This window comes from Panthera pardus, unplaced genomic scaffold, assembly GCF_024362965.1.
Source record: "Panthera pardus isolate Hobbes unplaced genomic scaffold, ASM2436296v1 HiC_scaffold_27, whole genome shotgun sequence".
Taxonomy (NCBI): domain Eukaryota; kingdom Metazoa; phylum Chordata; class Mammalia; order Carnivora; family Felidae; genus Panthera; species Panthera pardus.
The window spans coordinates 84,942,117-84,964,985 of NW_026526843.1; the positions used below are offsets into that span (position 1 = coordinate 84,942,117).

At 44.5% G+C, this 22,869-nt stretch overlaps 1 pseudogene; it reads left to right on the top strand.

Annotated features, from left to right (window-relative positions):
• The first annotated feature begins 2,873 nt into the window (after positions 1-2,873).
• On the top strand, positions 2,874-19,491 carry LOC109248121 (dr1-associated corepressor-like; annotated as a pseudogene).
• The last annotated feature ends 3,378 nt before the right edge of the window (positions 19,492-22,869 follow it).

The following is a 22,869-nucleotide window of genomic DNA, read 5'->3' on the forward strand; positions in this document are numbered from 1 at the left end:
AATGCTTGAGCAGTTTTCCCAAACAAAATGGAATCCCATAATCTCATGCTGGTGCCATCTAGACCTAATGGAGACTCAGCGGTATCTGGAGGAAGAAGGTGGCAAAGGCGTTCTTCTGGGTTTCAGCTTCTCTAAAACACCGGGCCGTTCACACCAGTTGTCCAACGCCTGTGACCCGTGGGCCTAAACTCCCCTGGGGAAATGCCCCCTTCAGAGATGAACATTGACACTAGGTGTTTATTGTAACTTTAGGGGGAAAGCCCCGGTCGCACTCGGAGATTGCCACTCTGGACATCGATGCCTTCTTGCAAAGTGTGGGCGTTTGAAATGATGCCAGTCACAGACTCCAGACCTCATTTGAATTGCTCTTTTTTTCCAGACAGTATATTTGGAACCTCATGATTCCCATTCCCACCCCCCCCCCCCGGCCTTGTACGTCTGGCACCCTGCACTGTAGCGGGTGGTGTCTCCCCAGCGACAAGCTTCACTTTCTCACGAGTGGGCGTTTTTTAAAAAGTTTATTGATTTATTTAGAGAGAGAGTCAGGGAGGGGCAGAGAGAGAGAGAGGGAGGGAGAGAGAATCCCAAGCAGGCTCTGCTGCTGTCATCACAGAGCCTGACACGGAGCTCGATCTCACGAGCCACGAGATCGTGACCTGGGCCGAAAAAATCAAGGGTCAGAAGCTTAACCAACTGAGCCACCCAGGCGCCCCAAGTGGGCATTTTTAATCATGCGTCACGATGGCTGTGGTTGTAGCAGGATTCTCGCACAAAGAGTGGTGACCTCGAGGCTTTTCTTTCCAGGAAGCAACCTCATTCGTGTCCGCACCACTCAGTTGGGTTCGTGCCCAAAGAACTGAGCCCCGAACATAGTTTGTTTGTTTTTTTAAACATATTTCTTACTTCTTTGTCTCCCATATATGGTAACACACAAACATGCAGTCTGATTAACTTGTCTCATGTTACAGGGTCATGAGGGATGTTATCACGTTCGCACTCAATTACCTTGAGGTTATTTTTTTTCTTTCCCCAGGGAGGGGACCCTACCGCATGATCACCAACTCTTGCTGTGGGATTGCAGAAGCCCCGGAAACCTGCCTCCAGGAGGCTGTCTCCTTCATAACCATATTTGTTTCACCTGGAGACTTGCCCACAGCAGGTTCTGAGCTGAAGGTGTGGGTGATATTTCTGGAACCTTTGCCCCAGTGGACGTCGTGAAGACCAGGACCTCCTAAAAACCCAAGCACGTGGATGTTGGAAGCCTAGATCCCTGGTCCGAACTTGGCAATGCTGTAATCCAGAACCAAATGAAAGCTGTGGACTTGGCATGACATCTGTAGGATGGCTTTTGGGGCAGCTGATCTGACCTGATCTGCTTACCTAAGCCTAACACTGACGCTTTAAAGCCCAAAACCATAAGGGTCTTTATCATGCTCACATCTGCCTTGAAGCTTAAAAGCAGCAAATGTCTTTCCGTCTTATCCCACGGTGATAATGCTGTGATGGGCTGCCCCCGTACTCCTTCAGGAATAAAAGTCTCTTCCCCTGCTCCGAAGACCGATATCAGTAGACAGCCCTCACCTGTTTGCCCCTATAGGGATTGCCTCCATTGAAGACAGTTGCTTTGCTCAAGGTCATACCGCTTCCCAGCGTGACCCACACGCAATGACAGATTGCTGCCTTTAGGTCCAGCCCTCCTTACCCCAACCGGGGACAGCTGAGGGAGCATCCTGTCTTCAGAACTTCCTACGGGATTGGCTGAGGTCTGGGATCAAATCACAGCGTGACCTCTCTTCCCGGTCCTGTAACTTTTCCTTCTGCTCCTTCCCACAGGAGGTAATCCCAAGAGCACCCCCTCGGAGAACTCCCACACACTGATCCTCATCGCAGAGTCTATCCTCAAAGGAGAACAGCAGCTTTAAGAGCAGAGGAGACCTTTAGTCTCTCTCACCTGGGCACTCAGGGAAACTAGAAACTGTGAGCCTAGAACAAGTCAGAATTTTTTGCTAAGGTGCTGTGGTGAGGCTGGACCCCCATCGGAAAGGGTCGGTGGTTCTCCTCCCGTGTTTGCCAAGGAGCGGACCCTCAGGACCGTTTGGCTGCTTGCCTTACTTCCTGGCTAGAGTAATAACGATCATTTCTCCAATACTCTTGACTTGTCACTCGGCCTGATTTAAGCTTCTTTATACTCGTCTGTTTGACACGGAGGCACCTGATCAGCAACAGTGACATTACCGGACTCCACTATTAAAATGGAAGCTCTGGGTGAAAAGTACCCGGAGGCTCAAAATACTGGCGGGGTGGTGCGTTAGGGGCAAAGCATACAGTCTCTGTCGGGACTGAGGGGGATGGCCAAGTGAAGCCGTAAGATGATAAGAGGAAAGTCCTTCAGAAGAAAAAAAGTAAAAGGCAGAAAAAAAGAAAAAAAAGGCAGAAAACGATGTGTGAATAACCCGTCTTTTGAAGTGGCTTCTGAGCATGAGGGCCTTGCTCCAAGATCAACGAAAGGAAGTGGTTGGGAAGCGAAACCAACACAGTGAATAGAGAGCAGCACAAGAACTCAACCATCAGACTCTTCTTTTGCCGGTCAATACCACCCTCCGTGGGTGGGCAACCCCCTACATCAGAGACAAATTCTGGGGACCTTTCGGTTCTGGGAGAATAGTCATTTCTCTCTCAGGAAAGGTGAGTTTCCACCTGTCTTTCTGAGTCGTCACCTGGTTCTGGTCTGGAGGTAGCGTCTGCCCGTGTCTGCATTCACTAAACCTGTGTAGGCTTGTTAACGTTCGACGAGACTAATCTCGTGGAGGTTTGTCTTTCTGTGGATCAGGTATCAGAAACACAGTGGTATTTCTGTAACTTGAGGAGGCGTGATGCCCCTACCTTGGCCTTTCTCCTATTTCCAGAAGGTAGGCATTCACTGTTACGGTTTTGGTGGGGCTCATGTCATATTTGATTACTGCCCTACGGCTCCGGTGACCCGCGTGACATTTCTCACCGTCCCGCTCCCTGCGCCTTCTAACGCACAGGGCATTATTTTTAGCTTTGCATTTGGAAATAACCTTGGACTCACAGGATAGTTGCAAAAATAGTATAAAAACTCAGGTGTGTGTTTCATCCAAACTCCTCTCATGTTAGTTATCTTATATAAGCACGGTACAGTTATCCAGACCATGAAATCAACACTGGTACAATATGACTAACTAAGCGGCAGAGCTCATGGGATTCTTACCGGTTTTCCCTCAAATGTACCTTTTCCGCTCCAGGTGCCATATTGCATGTTGTTGTGTCTCTGTCTCCTCAAATCTGTGACAGTTCCTTAATCTTGCCTTGCCTTTTGTGACCATGAAACTTTTTTTAAAGTGTACTGCTCCATTATTTTGCAGAATCCTTAATTCGGGTTGTTTTCTTAGTAGTTTGAGGTTATGCATCTTTGACAAGGATAGTCTAGCAGTTACGTCGTGTCCTTCTCAGTGCATCGTATCAGGGGGCACATGATGCCAATATGTTTTATTACCGGTGATGTGGACCTTGACTACTTGGTTAGGTCTGTCACCTTTCTCTACTGTGAAGTTACTGTATTTCCTTCGGGAATTGATCGATATCTTGAGAGATATTTATGGACTATGCTAATATCCTGTTTCGTCTCAAACTCCCTAATTTTATCCTATGGGTGGATCTTCCCCACGACCATGGTTAGTGTAGTGTTTGCCCCATGGTGGGTCTGGTTTTCTCTCGTCCTTTCTACCTTTTTAAACTGGAATTCTTCTATAAGGGAAAGCTATCTATCCTTGCTTATTTATGTATTTAATTATTTATTTTTATCAGCATAGACTCATGGGTATTTGTTTTCTTCTGGGGGTTATAATCCAATACTATTGTTATTCATTTTACTTCTCAAATGGTTCCATCGTTGGCCATCGGGTCCTTCTGCAGCTTGGCTCTTGTGTCCTTCTAACATACCCCCATACTTTCCTGGGCACTCCCTTATTTTCTGGCACAACAAAATGTTCCAGGCTCATCTTGGAGTTTTCTTGCCCCTGCCCTGGAATCAGCCACTTCCCCAAGGAGCCCTGGTTCCTTTCTTTGGAGAATCCAAGATCTGGACACTAACTGTGTTCATTGCTACTCGGGTATCACTGTTTCTAGGAACTCTCAGCAGACAGAACTAGGAAATATATGTGTGCACGTTAACTTGTGTATACGTATCTATCTATCTATCATCTATCTATATATCTATCTGTCATCTATCAATCATCTATATCTATCTATCTATCTATCTATCTATCTATCTATCTCTATCATCTATCTTCATATATCTATATCTATCATCTATCTATCATCTATCTATCTATATATCATCTATCTATATCTATCTATCATCTATCTATCTATCTATCTATCTATCATCTATCTCTCTATCATCTATCTATCTATCTATCATCTATCAATCATCTATATCTATCATCTATCTATATCTATCTACCTATCATCTATCTATCTATCTATCTATCTATCAATCAATCAATCATCTATCTATCTATCATCTATCTATATCTATCTATTTATCTATCATCTATCTATCTAATCGTCTATTTATATTAAAAATCGTAAGTTCATTCTGATACTTCCAATCCCAATAGAACTCCACAAGGTTCATTACCTTCCACAAATTACCATCCACAAATAACTATCCATGAGTCTATGTTGATAAAAATAAATAATTAAATACATAAATAAGCAAGGATAGATAGCTTTCCCTTATAGAAGAATTCCAATTTAAAAATGTAGAAAGGACGAGAGAAAACCAGACCCACCATGGGGCAAACACTACACTAATCATGGTCGTGGGAAAGATCCACCAATAGGATAAAATTAAGGAGTTTGAGAGAAACAGGATATTAGCATAGTCCATAAATATCTCTCAAGATGTCGATCAATCCCAAAAGGAAACACTGTGCTTATTTAGAACCCTGAGACTGAGAAACTTGACTCTTATTATCTAAAATATAAGGCATTTATTAGGCTCCTGGGTGGTTCAGCCAATTAAGCATCTGACTCTTGGTTTCTGCTTAGGTCATGATTTCATGGTTCATAAGTTCGAGCCCCCCTTGGGCTCTGCACTGACAGTGGGGAGTCTGCTTGGGATTCTCTCTCTCTCTCTCTCTGTCTCTCTCTCTGCCCCTACCCCGCTCGTGCTCACTCTCTCTCTCAAAATAAATAAGCAAACTTTAAAAGAAAGGTGCAAAGAAAGTGCAGTAGAGGGTTTTTTTTAAATAAATAAATAAAAATAAAATACAATATATTTACTTATTTATACAACTCTAGAATCATAAAACAATTCCAGAATTGCTAACCCACATGCCTGTGAGAACCAGATGTGCTAACTGGAGTACAGGATTGGTGTGCAGTTCTTTTTGTCTTTGGCCTTACAATAGCCAAAGTACTCTTTTCCAAGGATGCTTAGATTAGGACTTTTCTTCCCCATCTCCTCCTTTGTGGTTGTGTTATTCACTGCTTGTACACTTAGGTTTATTTATTATAGTTTGTACCCCATTTGGGGCTGCCCTCACATTTTGGTTTACTTCAGTTACTCATTGGGGAGGCTACGCTAAACTTTTCTTACTTTTTTTTGTTGTTGTTGCATTTCAATAACGTTATTGAAAGGTAGATCCCTTGGTACCAAAACATGATGGTAGCTGGCGAGGCTATCTCTGCCAACTCAGGATTAACACCGATGTAGTCGAATTAGTGAACTATAGAAGCCATTTGGGAAAACTGAAGCACTCCACAAAACACCGTTTACAAAAGTTTAAGATATATTGTGGTTCTTTGGCTTATTTTCCAGTGCGCATTTATCCATAACAGCATGTCAAAATTGGGTACAGCCATTCTGGATGGACTCAGGCTGCTCGCCGCACTGAGTAACTGTTCACAGCACTTTTAATGCCCTAGATCTCCGCAGTCACCTCGAGCATTATGTTTCCGAGAGACAAAGCTACACAAAAAAAGTATAATCAGAGAAGCATACTTCCCTCCTATGAACCCATTATCCCTATGAACCCATTCTTCCTTTCTTTCTCCTCTTTCGCTGACAATTCCGTAGGAGACAAAAATCTTGAGTTTCTAGCTTATCTTTTTTATATTTATCTTGGACAAAGGAGCAGATATGCATGCATTTTCTTATATCCGCTGGCGTACAAGAAACGTAGCATGGCATACTTTTTGCACTTTGATGTTTTCACTCTAAGTCAGTTCACAGAGATCATAATTTCTTTCTAAAGTGGTTTTAAGCAGCCACAATAGCACTCCACTGTGTGGATGTACCATAGTTGATTTAACCACTCTCCTCTGCTTGGGCGTTTAGATGGTTTTCAGTATTTTGTGACGGTCAACAATTGAATAACCTTGGGAATAACCTTGGGCATATGTATTTTTGTATTGGTGGAGGTGTAGCTTCAGGGTAGATTCCTGGGATTGGAATTGCTGAGTCAAAAGGTAAGCTTGAGAGTAGTTTCCTTACGTATTGTCAAATGTCCTTCCAGAAGGATTACGCTAATTTGCATTCCCACCAGCAATGTAGGAGAGTGCCCGCTTTCCCAAAGCCTCACGAACAAAATGTGTTGCCATGCTTTTTAAGCTTTGCCTGTCTGATAGATGAGAAATGGTATCTCAGTGCTGTTTTAATCTGCATATCTCTAATTATGAGTGTGTTTGAAGATTTGTTATATTCGAGGGATATATACACATAATCTATTCATGCCCCTTTTTGCATTTTACTATTGGTTGTTTGTTTTTGGTCCTTCAATTAAAAAAAGTTTTATATTAAAAACCTTGAGGGCATTATGCTGAGTGAGATAAGTCAGGCAAAGACAGATAATGTATGATATCGCTTGTATGTAGAATCGAAAATATATGTAGACTCTTAAAGAGCTGAACTCATAACTCAGGGGTGCGGGAGTTGGGGGGACGCTGGCTAAAGGGTACCAAGTTGCATTTAGAAGATAAGTTCTGGAGATCTAACGCACAGCGTAGCGATTATAGTCAACAATACTGTATTACGTACGTCAGATTCCTAAGAGACCAGATCTTAAATCTTTTTACCACAAAAAAATAAATGATAGCCGTGTGACATCATAGAGGTGTCAGCTAATGCTATGGTGGTGAGGTCGTGTTGCAATATATAAATGTATCGAATAAACACACTGCACACTTTAAACATGCGTAATGGTATATGTCAATTATATGTCAATTTCAAAATGACAGTAGTCTTTGATTCCGACACTCCCGCCTCCCTCTTATAAAGACTCTTGTGCTTCCATGGAGCCCACCTAGATAATCCAGGTAATCTCCCCATCTCAGGACCCTTAATGTAATCACATCCACAAAGTCCCTTTCATCATGGGACACAACATATTCACAGGTGCTGGGGGCTAGGGCGCGGACATCTTTGGAGGGCCATTATTTAGCCTACCACACCGTGTCCGAAGTTTTCTATTTTGGCCAGGGGGGAATGAAAACTGTTCTTTGCCCTGTGCAAGTTTGGAAGATTGTTTCCTCCAACCCTTTCAGTAGTTCTTCCTCCAGCCTTGGGGAGTCTCTTCATGAGCGTGTTCTGATCAGTACTCACCTAAATCCTTGAGGAGAGTCCTCCACAAATCTCTGGAGCTCTCTTGGCGTCCAGTTCTCTCTTGTCTGTTACCCTGTTCTGTGAAATCTAGCAGCCTTAGGCCTCCCTGGACCCCTTTTTCTTCCTTTTTTTTTTTTTTAATGTTTATTCATTTTTCACGGCTGTAGGGCAGAGAGAGAGGGAGACACAGAATCCAAAGCAGGTTCCAGGCTCCGAGCTGTCTGCACAGAGCCCGACGTGGGGCTCGAGCTCATGAACCACGAGTTCGTGACCTGAGTCGAAGTCGGACCCTCAACCGACTGAGCCACCCAGGCGCCCCTCTTCCTTTATTTTTTTTAAAGTTTATTTATCTATTTTGAGAGACAGAGAGAGTGTGAGAACAGGAGGGGCAGAGGAAGGGAGAGAGAGAATCCCAAGCAGGCTCTAGGCTGTTAGTGTGGAGCTCGGGGGGGGGGGGGGGGGGAGGCGCCAGCCCACAAACTGTGAGATCATGACCTGAGCCAAAAGGGAGAGCCAGACGCTTACCCGACTGCAGATGCCCCATGGAAACCAGTTTCTTTTTCCTCAACTCAGGGTGACTGTCCTGCAGCCCGGACTCTCTCTCTCTCCAAGCAGTAAGCTGCGGTAACCACAGAATCACTGTGTTTCCCGTGTTTTAGGAATCGTTCTTCTCCTCTTGTCTGATATCTTGAGAGCCATTATTTCATCTAGTTTTCCAGTTTTTATTTGTTTCAGGAGGGCAAGTAAATCTGGTCCCCGTTAGTGCAACTTGACCAGAAGTGAAAGTACGGGTATTGTTTTAAAAATACCCTTGATTTTATGACTGCGATGGTCACAGAAGCTTATGAAACAGGGGCCTATACAAGAGGACTAACACTTTATAATTCAACACTTACTGAGCAACTTTTACGTGCGAGGCAGTGAGCTAGACGCTGTCACGAACCCAAATATGTGGGGCACCTGGGTGACTCAGTCAGTTATGCATCTGAGTCTTGATTTCAGTTCAAGTCCTCATCTCACGGTTCATGAGTTCGAGCCCCATGTCCGGCTCTGTGCTGGACAGTGCAGAGCCTGCTTGGGATTCTCACTCTCTCTCCCTGTCCCTTCCCTGCTCTCTCTCTGAAAAATAAGTAAATAAACTTAAAAAAAAAACAACAACAACACAAAAATCCTCCTTTGTCATGAGGGGACGGGGCATGTGAGTCCACATGGGTTTTTTGGGGGGGCATCACAATGGAGACGAGGAAGAAATACGTATCACCGTATGTTCAAAAGTTATATTTCTTCCACAAGGGCTCTTAGAATGAGGCCTAGGCTAGAGCCACTTGGGTGAGTTGGGTTAATTTATTTCCCTCTGCCAGGAATGTCCCCGAGAGATTATCTTGTCCCCTGGGAAGGAGCTGCCATCACGTTGCTTTGACAAACCCCGGGATCCATCATTTCATTTTCTCACTAGGTCCCTAACATGTTTTTCTTCTTCACCAGGTCCCTAACATGTGTTTTGTTTTTTTGGTTTTTTTTGGTCCACTCTACAGGTAACCCCCGACCAACAGCTCTGAACCTTGCAGGGACACAAGAAAGGAAGCAGATCACATTTCGTAAATACTCTGCTGTCGCTAGGTTAGCCATTTTTATATGCGGATTGTCTAAGGGGAGACAGACTTCTGTCACCTAGCTCTCCCACCTAGCAAATGGCAGAGCTTCTGCAGGGATCACGGTCTGACTCGCCCCCCTCACGGTCTGAGGGGTGACTCGCTTGGGAGTGACTCCTGGTGCTTGTTCTCCAGTATTTGGGTTATTTCCATCCTCTCATGTTCTTCCTCACACCTGCTTCTTAGTCATTGCTTTAATCTGACTCTCTCTCTCTCTCTCTCTCTCTCATTTATTTATTTATTTATTTTGGTGCCTTTTATGTGGTCTTGTTTCCAGATTCCTCAGCTCGTTCCCTGGAGCTGCTGCTCGAACACAGACAGCTTTCTGTCCTAAGCGTCTCAACGTGATGGGTTTCTTGTTTCCAGGTCTGATTCCAGCCTGGTTCTACAGAGCATCCCCTTGGCTGACTTTCAGGCGTAACTGAATGCCCACATGCACGCGGTTCATTCAGTATTCGTTCGTTAATTTTTTGTTGTTCGCAAACATAGTTTCGTTGAGCGCCTATTGTGTGACAAACTCTAGAGATACAGCCAGGCACTAAAATAGGAGCCTGGAGCGCCGTTTTCAGAGGACTAACAAACATCTAGGCAGAAATCACCAATACAGTAAAACCTCGGATTGCAAGTAACGTGTTCTGCGAGTGTTCCGCAACCTTTTAATGTTTATTTTTGAGAGAGAGAGGGAGGGAGAGAGAGAGACAGAGCATGAGCAGGGGAGGGGCAGAGAGAGAGGGGGACATGGAATCCAAAGCAGGCTCCAGGCTCCGAACTGTCTGCACAGAACCCGACGCGGGGCTTGAACTCATGAAATGCAAGATCATGACCTGAGCTGAAGTCGGACGCCCAACCGACTGAGCCACCCAGGCGCCCCAAACATTTCTCATAAATTTTAACTTGATAAACGAGCGGTGTCTTGCAATATGAGTCGTACGTGACGCCGAACGTCTCGTGATCACAACCGAACCAATGGTTCGTGAAATTCGCTTTGATATACCAAGGGCTTTGGATTACAAGCACGTTTCCGGAACGAATTATGCTCGCAAACCAAGGTTTTACTTGTCTGTCGCTTCCACATAGTGCTGGAGGGGGTATATAGGATGTGATAGTGTTTGTTGCTGATGCCCACAGCTCCCTATATTAGTTTTCTAGGGTGCGGTAACAAAGAACCACAAACTGGGTGGCTTAAAATATTAGGAATGTGTTGCTTCATAGTTCCGGAGGCTGGAAGTCCAAGATCAAGGAGTTGGTGGGGTTGCTTCCTTCTGAGGCTGTGAAGGAGCATCTGTTCCAAGCCTCTCTGCTAGCTTCTGGTGGTTTCCTGGTAGTCTGGGGTTCCTTGGCTTGTAGGATGCCATCACCCTAATCCTTTGCTTTTACATCGTGTCTTTCGCGGATTTCTTTATATCGTCTTCCCTCTGTGCGTGTCTGTCTCTGTGTCCAAATTACCCCTTTTCATGGAGACACCAGTCACACTGGATGCGATGTTGACCTCACTTTAACTTGATTACCTCTGTAAAGGCTCTAATTGGCAAGTAAAGTCACACTCCAAGGTACCAGGGGCTGGGACTTCAACAAATCTTTTTTGGTGGACACAATTCAACCCATAATCCCCCCACCCCCACTGCTTTAAGGAAGATCTTGTTGACTTAGTTTTGGGAGCATTACTTACAGTTTCCAGGGTGGCCTCAGCTGCAGAGAGCCACCTCGCCCAAGGCCATGCCCTTGATAGGATGACCCATACCCAGTAACTAACAGAGGCAGACGTATAAAGGTCTGGCTCTCTTGTCTCAACTTGGAACAACTCTGAAGGGCCATTCTGACTTCAGGGTGCCCCCTAAGGTTGCCTGAGGCCTCTGCGGGGCTGATGCTCCAGCCTGGACTTCTTTCTGTGCACAAGCCTGTTCCAGACCCCAACCTCCCGACCTCCCACAGATGTCGATCCCTCCTAACCATCCTGCCTCCTAAACCCTGCCTCAGGGTTTACTTCCAGGACAACCTAACCTGCAAAAGGTAGAAAGAAGAAACAGAGGTCCTTAGGGTGTAAGGTTCTTAGGCAAGAGGGAGAATGGAAGGAGATTACACCTTGGGGGGTAAGCAAGGGGCAGATCATGCACGATTTTGCAAGCCACGGAAAAGTTTGGGTTTTATCCTAGAGGCAAGAGATGGGAATCCACCGGCGAATTTTGAGCAGGGGATGAGGCTCAGTTTGCACTTTGACAAGATGACCCTGGCTACTGTTTGTGCCTCCTGGCCTCTGAGCCTGTTAACGGCCCCGTGAAATGTGATGCTTCCCTTGAGACATAGCAGTCGTTGGAGTCATAGGGGCCCTATGCTAAGACCACAAGGAGACGCCTCCAGCTTTGGCTGGACTTGAGCCTAGAAACGCCTCACTCCTGTCGGCCCCTCCTCTTCACCCTCTCAAGCTGCCTTGGGCTGAACAGAACTACCTTTGTTACAAGGAGTTCTATTGGCTAAGGTGTTTTATCGGCGTGGAATCCTTTTCCTCTTAGGGTAGACTGCCACTCAATTCTTTCAAAGTCAAGTCAAATCTTTTTTCCTAAAAAAAAAGGTTTTTTACATTTATTTATTCTTGGGGGGGGGGGGAGGGGCAGAGACAGAAGGAGACACAGAATCCGAAACAGGCTCCAGGCTCTGAGCTGTCAGCACAGAGCCCGACGCGGGGCTCGAACCCATGAAACCATGAGATCGCTACCTGAGCCGAAGTCGAAGTCAGACGCTCAACCGAATGAGCCACCCAGGCATCCCGGGGTGGTGGTTGTTGTTTTTGTCCTTGATTTAAAATCTGCCTTCTGGCCTCCTTCCTCCATGCACAATTTCTGAGGAACACCATCTTCCTGGGGAAGAAATCAGACTTGAGAAGGCACACACCATTCTAACCTGGGCGCGCAGGTACGCATCATGCCCTGACGCATTCTGGCGTGTATGCTCCTGGAACGATCTGAAACATCTCTGGGCATGTTCAGTGGTATCATTCGAAAGGAATGAGACTCGGTACATGTCAAATTCTCTGCAAATCTCACGTCCCACATGAACCACCTAGGGATTGCACCCGTGAATTTTTTTCCTTGGTAATCACTTCTAAAACGGAAACTTGGATTCGAACCCAAGGAAGGGATGTGAAGGATAGCGAAGGTATGAGGAGCTAGTAGAAAAGACGGAGAGGCTGCTGGTGAAACTGGGCCCCCCTCTCCCTCTGGATGATAAAGGGAACCACGCATTTTTCTCATTCCTCAGGGGCAAGGTGGAAGGTTAGAGTCTTTTAAATTGTACCTGTGTGCGAGGCCAATTAATCAAAGTGTCTGTTACAGGACCAACACCCAAACGCATCTCGTAAAATTCAACCCATCCCTGGCTGAACGAGTGTTTCATCCGACACGGCGTCAGTGACCTGTGCGGATTTATGTGTTTGTGCACCTTTTCTTGCAAGAATGGTGATTGTTTGAAAAGTCATGGAAACATCGAGATTTTTTTTTTTTTTCTTCTTCCATGCAAAACGATATACCGTCCACGGTGTGAGTCAAGAACTTCCGGACTCAAAATCTTCGTTCTGCCACTTACAAATATATGATCTTCAACAGGCGATTTGGCTTCTCCGTGTCTGTTTTCTCAGGATAATGACTATTTCACACGGTATTAAGAAATGAGATAAAGACTCCAAGGGCTTCGCTGGTAATACAACTTCCACCGGGAGGAAGAAATAGATTTTCTCCCCCTCTCCCTCTTTTTAAAATTTCTCACTCTATCCTGAGAAGCCACCTTTCTCAAATGTGTCCCTCAGAACACCTGCACCAATAAATAGGCTTCCATACTAGCTTCCCTCTTACAGGTTCATGATGCCTATTACCGTACTGAAACCTCAGGAGTCATACGGTAGAGAAAACTGGCCGATTTTGTTCAATCTGGAATTCTCCAGTCTTATGTGACCAGACTGTTTCTTTTCTCCCGTCACCTCTTGCCAGCCCTCTCCGGGACCCTGCGATGAAACACACGAAGAGAATGAGAGACTGTGTTCCAGAACACAGGATCGCCGAATGTAGGAGAAATCAGGAAGCCACCCTATCTCATCTGGAAAACCGGAGCTCCTGGGGTTATCTACAGACATATGTACCTTGTACACAAAGTGGTAGTATGGCCGTCAAGTTTTTCATAACTTCAAGTAATGATTGATTTTAACTTATCTCATTCTTTTCTGCTTGACATCTCTTAGTTTTCGTCAGCCTCCAGTGTCGTTTCTTTGGCTTGCTACTTATCTTTTAGTTTTTCTGGTCAAGCGTCAACTTTTGGTTCACTCAGGGTGGAGTCTCCGTTCTTCCCAAAACCCTTCGGTAGGTGTCGAAATGTCTCTTAATCCTCTCTTATGTCTTTAGAAACACGGTCTGAATCCAATCCCGTCTCCGTGAAACAGAGAAATTTGTGTGTCAGCACTTCACGGGTTGCCCAGAAAAATAAAGAAAGCGACTTCTGAAAATGTTAGCTATAAGAAAAGAGGATAATGGGACAAGAGTTCAAGTTAAGACGGGAAGAAAGCTAAAGTTTCCCCTCGCCCCCTCTCTCCCCGCCCCCACGCCCCCCCCAAAAAAAGAAGAGGAAAACAAGAAACTTACAAACCCTGATTCTCATCCTCATAAAAAGGAGTGAAAAGAGGCAGAATAGTGCAGAAATAAACCCATGCATATATGGTCAATTAACTTACGACAAAGGAGGTAAGAATATACAATAGGTCGCCTTGAGAATTGGTAGCAGAGATTCTGTAACATAAAAGAAATTGCAAAATTGTATAAATGTGTCTGAAAAGAGAAAACGATAGAGAAGAAGAAAATGGCTTTGACCCTCCCCCCACGAACAGATGGGAAAGAGAATCTGTCAGCTCCTGATGCCAAAAGACAGACTCCTCCTGAATATTTCATTTTCTTCCCCTGAAATAAAATGGTTGTGCGCCGAAACCAGAATGGGCAACCCCTCCCGACAATAATAAAGGGAAAATAAATAAAGATATCTATTACAGCCCTGTCATGCCAGGAACTATACAATTCCAATCTGGAATGGAACTTTTCTTGTAAACATTATTAATTGATTTCCGCTTCCAGTAATGGCAGGCTACGTTAGTTGGACCAATGTGCTTGCAGAAAAACAGCTACAGGTTATGAATCAAATGCAAAAATAAAATGTTTTTTAAAAAGCATCGAAAAGCTGACAAGATAGTGAGGAATTTCTAGGGCAAACTTGAAAGGAAAGCAGGAACCCAGATTGGTACGGGGAGCTCAGAGGCCCCCGAAGACCTTTGTCAACCTGGAAAAAATGAGAACTTTAGTTTTAACCACCGGGGTGGCCAGTCTAACAGGACACTGTCCTTATAAGAAGAAATTCCAAAGGGCTATACTATTAGGGCCAGGGTGAAGCACAAGTAAATTGGCCTTTGAATGTACTTTTTGGTTGAAATTAACATCTTAGGCAATGCCCAAGGGGGAAAAATATAAGGACAGAGCCCTCAAGCATTAATTCAGTTTGAAGAGATCTTGAACAGATAGTGTCTTCAGATATTTTGGTTTAAACAAAAGCATATTTTCTTCTGTGTGTCTTTGCACCTTTCATATTACTCAAATTATTCCTGTAAATACATTTTCAAAGCTTTTTGACAGCGGGGGTCCCTGGGTGGCCCGGTCGGTTGAGCGACCGACTTCGGCTCAGGTCATGATCTCGCGGTTTGTGAGTTCGAGCCCCGCGTCGGGCTCTGTGCTGACAGCTCGGAGCCTGGAGCCTGCTTCGGATTCTGTGTCTCCCTCTCTCTCTCTCTCTCTGCCCCTCCCCGACTCATGCCCTGTCTCTGTCTCAGAAATAAACATTAAAAAATTAAAAAAAAAAGATACTTAACAGCAAAGTGTACCATTCACACAACAGAAAACATTCACATTGTGCGTGAGAACAAGCAGAGTGAATATGAGAGAGATCCACTAAGACTCCACATACGGAATAATCAGTTAAGGCTTTTAAAACAACTATGTTTTCAATGTTTAAATAAATAAAAGGTGGACTGAAGATACCTTTGCAAGCAGAAAACCTGATAAAGTGATGTCATATTTGGAAAAGAACCAGTTAGAACTTCTAGAAATGAATATATGTACATAAATGAATAGACGTACATATGAATATGAGTACAGATGGGCATATATGCATGTGTGTGTAGATATAGATAGATATATTGTGGCTTAATGCACAAAACTAATAGACTACCCATGGGTAAAAAGTTACTTGGTGAATTTGAAGATAAGTCAGAAAAAATGATCCAGAATGTGTCACAGAATAGAGGATAGAAAATACAAAAGACAGGTTAAGAAACACGGGGGATAGAGTGAAAGCATCTAATAATAATTTAATTAGCCAGCAGAGACTAGAAAGAGACAGTAGAGAGGGAATAAAGATATAACGGCTGTTAATTTTTAGAACTGATGAACTACATAACCCACAATTCTAGAAGTCTCCCAATTTCAAATGGGAGGAGTTAAATGAAATTCCCGCCTACACCCGTCAGAGTGAAAATGCAGAACAGCAAAGACAAAAGGAAAACAAAACAAAAAAATAGGCCCAGGGTAAAAGACGGATATTTAAAGCAGAGGCATGCATTTAGACTAAGAGTTGACCCCTCGACTTCAACATATTGAATAATCTCTTCGACATATTGAGAAACTCTTTTCTTAAGCTTATTTAAATTTATTTTGAGAGAAGGAGACTGCAAGCGGGGGAGGGTCAGAGAGAGAGGGAGAGAGAGAATCCCAAGAAGGCTCTGGAGCCAGAGGTGGGGCTTGAACCCATGAACCCTGACATCATGACCTGAGGCAAAATCAAGACACTTAACCCACTGAGCCACCCAGGTGCCCTCTCTACATGTTGAAAGAAAGTAACTACTGATAAGAATTAAAGTATCACTGAAGAATGATGGCAAAATGGATAAATTTTTAAAATTAAGACTTCACTTCTTTAGAGCACTGCTAGGTTCATAGAAAACGTGGGCAGAAGGGGCAAAGATTTCTCGCGTGTCTCCTGCCCCTGCATATACATAACCTCCCATTTTATTAACGTCCCACATCAAAGCGGCATACTGATTACAGTCGGTGAATCTACAACGACACATTGTCATCATTCGGAGTCCATAGTTTACATTAGACTTTGCTCTACGTGTTGTACATTCTATGGGTTTGGACAAATATGTAATGATGTGTATCCATCGTTATGAAATCACACAGAATGTTTTCACTGCCCTAAAACGTTTCTATGCTCCACCCGTTCAACCCTGTTCCTTCCCCACTGCAGCCCACCCAAACCTCCAATGTCTGGCGACTAGGGATCTTTTTACTGTCTTCATAGCTTTGCCTTTTCCAGAATACCGCGTAGTTGGAATCATATGGAATGCAGCCTTTTCAGAGAGGCAGACTCCGTGATGACAGCAGAGAGCCCGACCCCGGGGCTCGAACTCACGGACCGTGAGATCAGGACCTGAGCTGAAGTCGGACGCTTAACTGACTGAGCCACCCGGGCGCCCCCATTTGGTGGGGCATCTTAAAAGTCGTCACCATACTTAAAATCATCTAGGTTGGTTTTTTTTTTTTTTTCCTATGCTATCCTTTAGTGGTATGAGCACCCGATTTTAATGGGGAAAGGTCGGGGGGGGGGCGGTTCCCTACACCACCAAGCAATGCTCTGGACACTAGTTGGGTGTCCTAACAATTCAACTGAATTCTGACTCTATTTACCTAGAGATAGCCTCGGATGCCACAGGTTAAAATCTCGGTCTTACAAGACTTCCCCCCTCCCCCTCCCCCCACTTTGGGTGCCATTTGCAAGCCTCGGTGGATTAGATGGGTTAGATTGGAGGTTCCCGTGACCGCCTCCTTGCATTCAATTAATTTGCTAGCGCTGCTCACAGAACTCAAAGAAACATCTTACTTCCTAGATCACTGGCTTATTATAAAAGGATTTAACTCGGGAAGAGCCTGGGGGAGGCCAAGAAGATCATGCAAATTGATGAAGCGATTGGGAAGGTGGCTGTGCCCCCTCATCCTCTCCCAGGTGCTCGAGCTCTTCCTGGAGTTGCTGTTGAAGAAGGCCTGCCAGGTGACCCCGTCCTGACACGCCAAGACCATGACCACGTCCCACCTGGAGCAGCGCATTGGGCTGGAGCAGCAGTGTGGAGTTCTGGAAGGACTTTGGTGGCCTCTGTGTCAGACTGCTCCCGGGGACCAGAAGCCAGGCAGCAGTGGCCGGAAGAATGGGGGGAGGGGATGGGAAGCAAAGGCAAGGACAAGAAGCTGTCAGGACGTGGAGCAGGAGGATGAGGCCGAGGACACAGACACTGATGGGGAAGAGGAGATGACGTTGCAGGATTTTCTACCACAATACCAGGGATTCGTTGCCTCGACGCTTGGAAGAATGAAGCGGTGGGCACAGAGAGAGCAGCGGAGAAAAGTCTATTCGAATAGAAGATGAGAAAGGAAGCAGAGTAGGAAAGCTGTCTTGGCAGAGAGGGGTCATTCGGAAGTGAATGCCCTCGATCATAGGCAAGGGTCCTTGTGGTAGAAGGTTCTGGTCAGCCCTCCGCCTTCCCTCTAGCTCCTTCTCGGGTCCCACCCTTATTGGCTGGACAGTCTAGGTGCCGGATTGTCCATTTCCGATTGGCTCGTTTCCGTTGTGCGAGGGGTGGCCTATGGCCACACTTAGGTCTTTGGTCAAATTCCTGAGGGGAACCTGAGGGGCAGTAGGTGGGGTCTGTGACATTCTTAAGAGGGACCTTACGCCTGAGGGGGTTTGCTGTGGTCAAAGGCTCCTTAGAGTTCGCCCCCCACACACACCCTTCAAGCCCTTCACCTCAACTCTGCCTCTGCCCCTAGTCCCGCCCGGGTGTCTCAGCCCCTGATGCAGAGGATAAAAAAGGCTCATGACTCTTAGCTCCCTCTTTCTTTCAGGCCACAGCCCCTCTTAGTTGGTTTTGGTTGCTCTGGAGGGAAGGGAGAAAATAAAGCTGTTTTTCCGTTCACTAAAAAATTAACATCTCAGCAATTAAATTCGATTTGCTCCCCTCTCCTCTCCCTGGAGATGGGGATGGAGTGGGGTGAGGCTGAATGTTCCAACTCTCCACTCTGGTCATTGGTTCTCCAGGCAACCAGCCCCCATCCTTAGGTGACCTAGCGGCTTTCGGAGAGAACAAAAGACACCTTGACCATTCTTCTCGCTGGAAACTCTGAGGAGCTGTGAGCCAGGAACTGTGGACAAAGACCAAACATACGTGAGAAATACGGTCTGGTCATCCGAATGACCAAACACACATTTCTCACAAGTCACAATATCAGGTCTATTTTAGGAGTTTTATAGTTTTGCGTTTTACATTTAGGTCTGTGATTCATTTCGAGTTAATGTTTGTGAAGGAGGTGAAGTCCGTGTAGATTTCATTTGTTTGCCTGTGGCTATCCAGGTGTTCTAGGCACCATTTGCTGAAAAAGATGATTTTTGCTCCATTGTATGGCCTTTGCTCCTCTGCCAAAGGTCAGTTGACTAGACTTACGTGGGTTTATTTCTAGGCTGTCTATTCTGTTCCGTTGGCCTGTCTATCTTTTGCCCATACCACAATGCCCTCATTATTGTAGTTTTACGGCAAGTCTTAAAGTCAGGTAAGCGTCTGTCTATATAAACTTTAGAATTAGTTCTTCAATATCCACAAAATAACTTGCTGGGATTTTGATTGGGATTGAATTCAATCTCTAGATCAAGCGGAATATCTCGCCATTGATTTAGTTCTTCTTTAATGTCGTTCATTAGATTTTTGTAGTTTTCCTCATATAGATCTTGTGCACATTTTGTTTGATTTACACCGAAGCATTCACTTTTGGGGGGTACTGACGTAAATGATATTGCTGAAGGATTTGTTATCTCAATACCTGGGATTCGTTGTCCTGCCACTTTGAAGAACGAAGAGGTGGGCACAAAATAAATGGCCGGCAGAAGTTTATTAGAGGATAAGATCAGAAAGGAAGAATAATATGAAAGCTCTCTTTACAGAGAGGGGACATTTGAAAGTGGTTGCCCGTGTCTATAGGCAAGGGTCCTTGTTTTATAAGGACCAGAGGGTCAGCAACCCCTTTCTTTCTTTCCCTCTCACTCCTCAGGTTCTACCCTTACTGGTTCATGTCCATTGTATGAGGGCTGGTCTATGGGCATACCGTTCCTGGTGGGTCATACGTTGGTCTACTTCTTTTTAGTCAGGTCTTTTGTCAAATTCCTGAGGGGACCCTGAGTAGGTGGGGTCTGTTACATTCTTAAGAGGTACCTTATTGGGGCGCCTGGGCGGCTTGGTCGGTTAAGCGTCCGACTTCGGCTCAGGACATGATCTCATGGTCTGTGAGTTCGAGCCCCGCGTCAGGCTCTGTGCTGACAGCTCAGAGCCTGGAGCCTGTTTTAGATTCTGTGTCTCCCTCTCTCTCTGCTCCTCCCCTGTTCATGCTCTGTCTCTCTCTGTCTCAAAAATAAATAAATGTTTTAAAAAAATAAAAAATAAATAAATGTTTAAAAAAAAAGAAAAAAAGAAAAAAAAAAAAAGAGGTACCTTATGCCCGAGGTGGTTTGCTGGGGTCAGAGGCTCCAGCATTGTTCCAAAGCCTGTGTTTTTTCCCACCCTGGGACCTCAGGCCCTAATCTTTCCCTCTCTGCCTACCGAATCATATCTTGTCCTATCAATATTACATCAATTTCAAATTCTACGTGTTCATTGCTGGCATATAGGAGAGGGATTTGCGTATTACCTTTGTATCCTACAACTTTGCTACATTTACTTACTGTCCCAGGAGGGGTTTTTGGGTCATTCTTTTGGTTTTTCTACATGGACAATTGTGTCCTCTGTGAAAAAAGACACTTTCGTTTTTTCCTCCCCATGGATACATTAAAAAAATTTTTTTTTAATGTTTATTTTTGAGAGAGAGAGAGAGTGGGGGAAGTGCAGAGAGAGAGGGAGACACAGAACTCGAAGCGGGCTCCAGGCTCCGAGCTGTCAGCGCAGAGCCCAACGCGGGGCTCGAACTCACGGACCGCAGGATTGTGACCTGAGCCGAAATCGGCCACCCAGGTGCCCCTCCATGGATACATTGTTATATTAAGAAATTGAGAACGTTTTCCATTAGGAAAAAGTGTAAAGGATGAGATATGAAGGAAAGACTTCAAGCAGGAGAAGGATCTCAGATGGAAAAAAAAAAAACCAAAAACGAGGTGAAAAAGAAAAGAAGCGAAAATGGAAAAAATATGGGGAAATCTAAAAGAAAGTTGAGTGTATAAAGTAATGTCTTACAAGGTTTTCAAAAAACAAGGAATTAGAATACATTATATAAGTCAAAGCTCCTGAAGTAGTCCACGAATTTACAAGATTTCAGGACACAAGTATGATATATAAAAATATAGTGTATTTCCATATATTAGTAATGAATTATTAATACTTCAATTTTTTTCTTTTTTGCCCCAGCCCCTTTACAAACTGCCTGCTCCTGGTGCCTCCCTGGTGTTTGAGTATAAGCCCCCAAAAAACGCTGCCTGAATCTTTACCGAAGCAAGCAAACAAACAACCAAAAAACCCTCCAACTTAAAAACAAAACGTTTACTTACTTATTTTGATAGAGAGCAAGCAGGGGAGGGGCCGAGAGAGAGGGAGAGAGAGGATCCCAAGCGCGCCTTGAACTCACAAACCTCAAGATCGTGACCTGAGCCGAAATCAAGACTCGGACCCTTAAGAGTCAGATGCTTAACCGACTGAGCCACCCAGGTGCCCCCGAAACTCCCAATTTTTAAAAAGCACACCATTTAAAATAGCTGCCATAAAAATGCAATAGTTACCAATAAATCTATAAGATATGTGCAGGATATGATGCTGAAAACTACAAAGCAGTGATGAAAAGCTCAAGTAAGACCTCCATTCATGGAAAAATATACCACGGTCATGGGTCGGAAGACTTGCGATTGTTAAGATGTCCGTTTTCCCCCAAGCGATTTATAGATTTAACACGATCGCCGTTGAATTTTTGGCCAGAGTCTTTGTAGGCCTCTAAGACTGATTCTAAGATTGCTTTGCATTGTAAGGAAACTTGAATAGGTGAAACGATTTTGAAAAAAACAAATAAAGTTGGGGGACTCAAAGGCCTGATTTCAAGACTTACCATAAAGCTGCAGTAATCAAGTCAGCGTGGTATTAGCAAAACGACAGATGCTTAGATTAATGGACAGAGTAGATATTCCAGAAAGAGACCCATTCAAATCGGTTATTTGGTGCACAAACAATTCGACGTAGAAAGGATAATCTTGCCAGCAAATGGCACTAGAACAGTAAAAATGAACCTCATCCTCTCCCTCACACCTGATACAAAACTAACTAGTCATGAGTCGTAGATTTAAGAAGACCATTAAACTGTACAGCTTGTGGATGCCACATGCGAAATCCTTGCGACCTTGTGTTAGGAGGCGAGTTCTTTTTTTTAATTTTAGGAAGCGAGTTCTTAGATGTGAACCCAAGTCATGATAAATAAAATAAAAATGTATAAATCAGACTTGGTGAAAATTCCAACTTGTGCTCTGTGAGACACTGTTGAAGAGAATGACACGACGAGCTACGGACTGGAGCAAATATTTGCAAATCAGATATCTGACCAAGTATTTATTTTTTTACTTATTTGCTTTTTAAATGTTTATTCATTTTTGAGAGAGAGAGAGAAAGCATGAGCAAAGGAAGAGCAGGGGGGACACAGGATCCAAAGCGGGCTCCGCAGTGATAGCAGTGAGCCCAATGCGAGGCTCAAACCCATGAACTGTGAAACCATGACCTGAGCTGAAGTCGGATGTTCAACCCACTGAGCCACCCAGACGCCCCCGATATCTGACCATGTGTTTCTATCTCGAATACGCGATGACCTCACACAAGTCAACAATAAGAAAGCATACAACCCCTCACAAGTAGGCACAAAGTTTCAAGAGACGCTTCACCGAAGAAACCGTGGCAGGAAAATGAACACATAAAGATACAATGATCAAGAAACCGTGGCAGGAAAATGGACACATAAAGATACAATGATCAAGAAACCGTGGCAGGAAAATGGACACATAAAGATACAATGATCACCATTAGTCACTAGGGAAATGCAAATTAAAACCACCTACGCACCTGCTAAAATGGCTAAAATAAAAAATGCCGACAATATAAGGTATGGACGTAGGTATGGACCAGCTGGAACCCACCTTCCTGATGGAAATGCAAAATGGTACAGTCATTCTAGAAAACGGTGTAGCGTCTTCTTATGAAGTTAAAAATACACTTGACTATGTGACCCAGTAATCCCTGCCCTAAGTATTTACTACGCACGCTAGAGAAATGTAAACTTATGTTCCCACACAAAACCTGTGTGGGGACATAAGATGTTTATAGCAGCTTTATTCACAATGGCACCAAACTAGAAACAACCCAAATGTCCTTCACTAGGCACAGGGATAAACGGACAGTGGTACCTCCGTAAACTGAAATCCCACTTAGCAATGAAAATGAGTAAA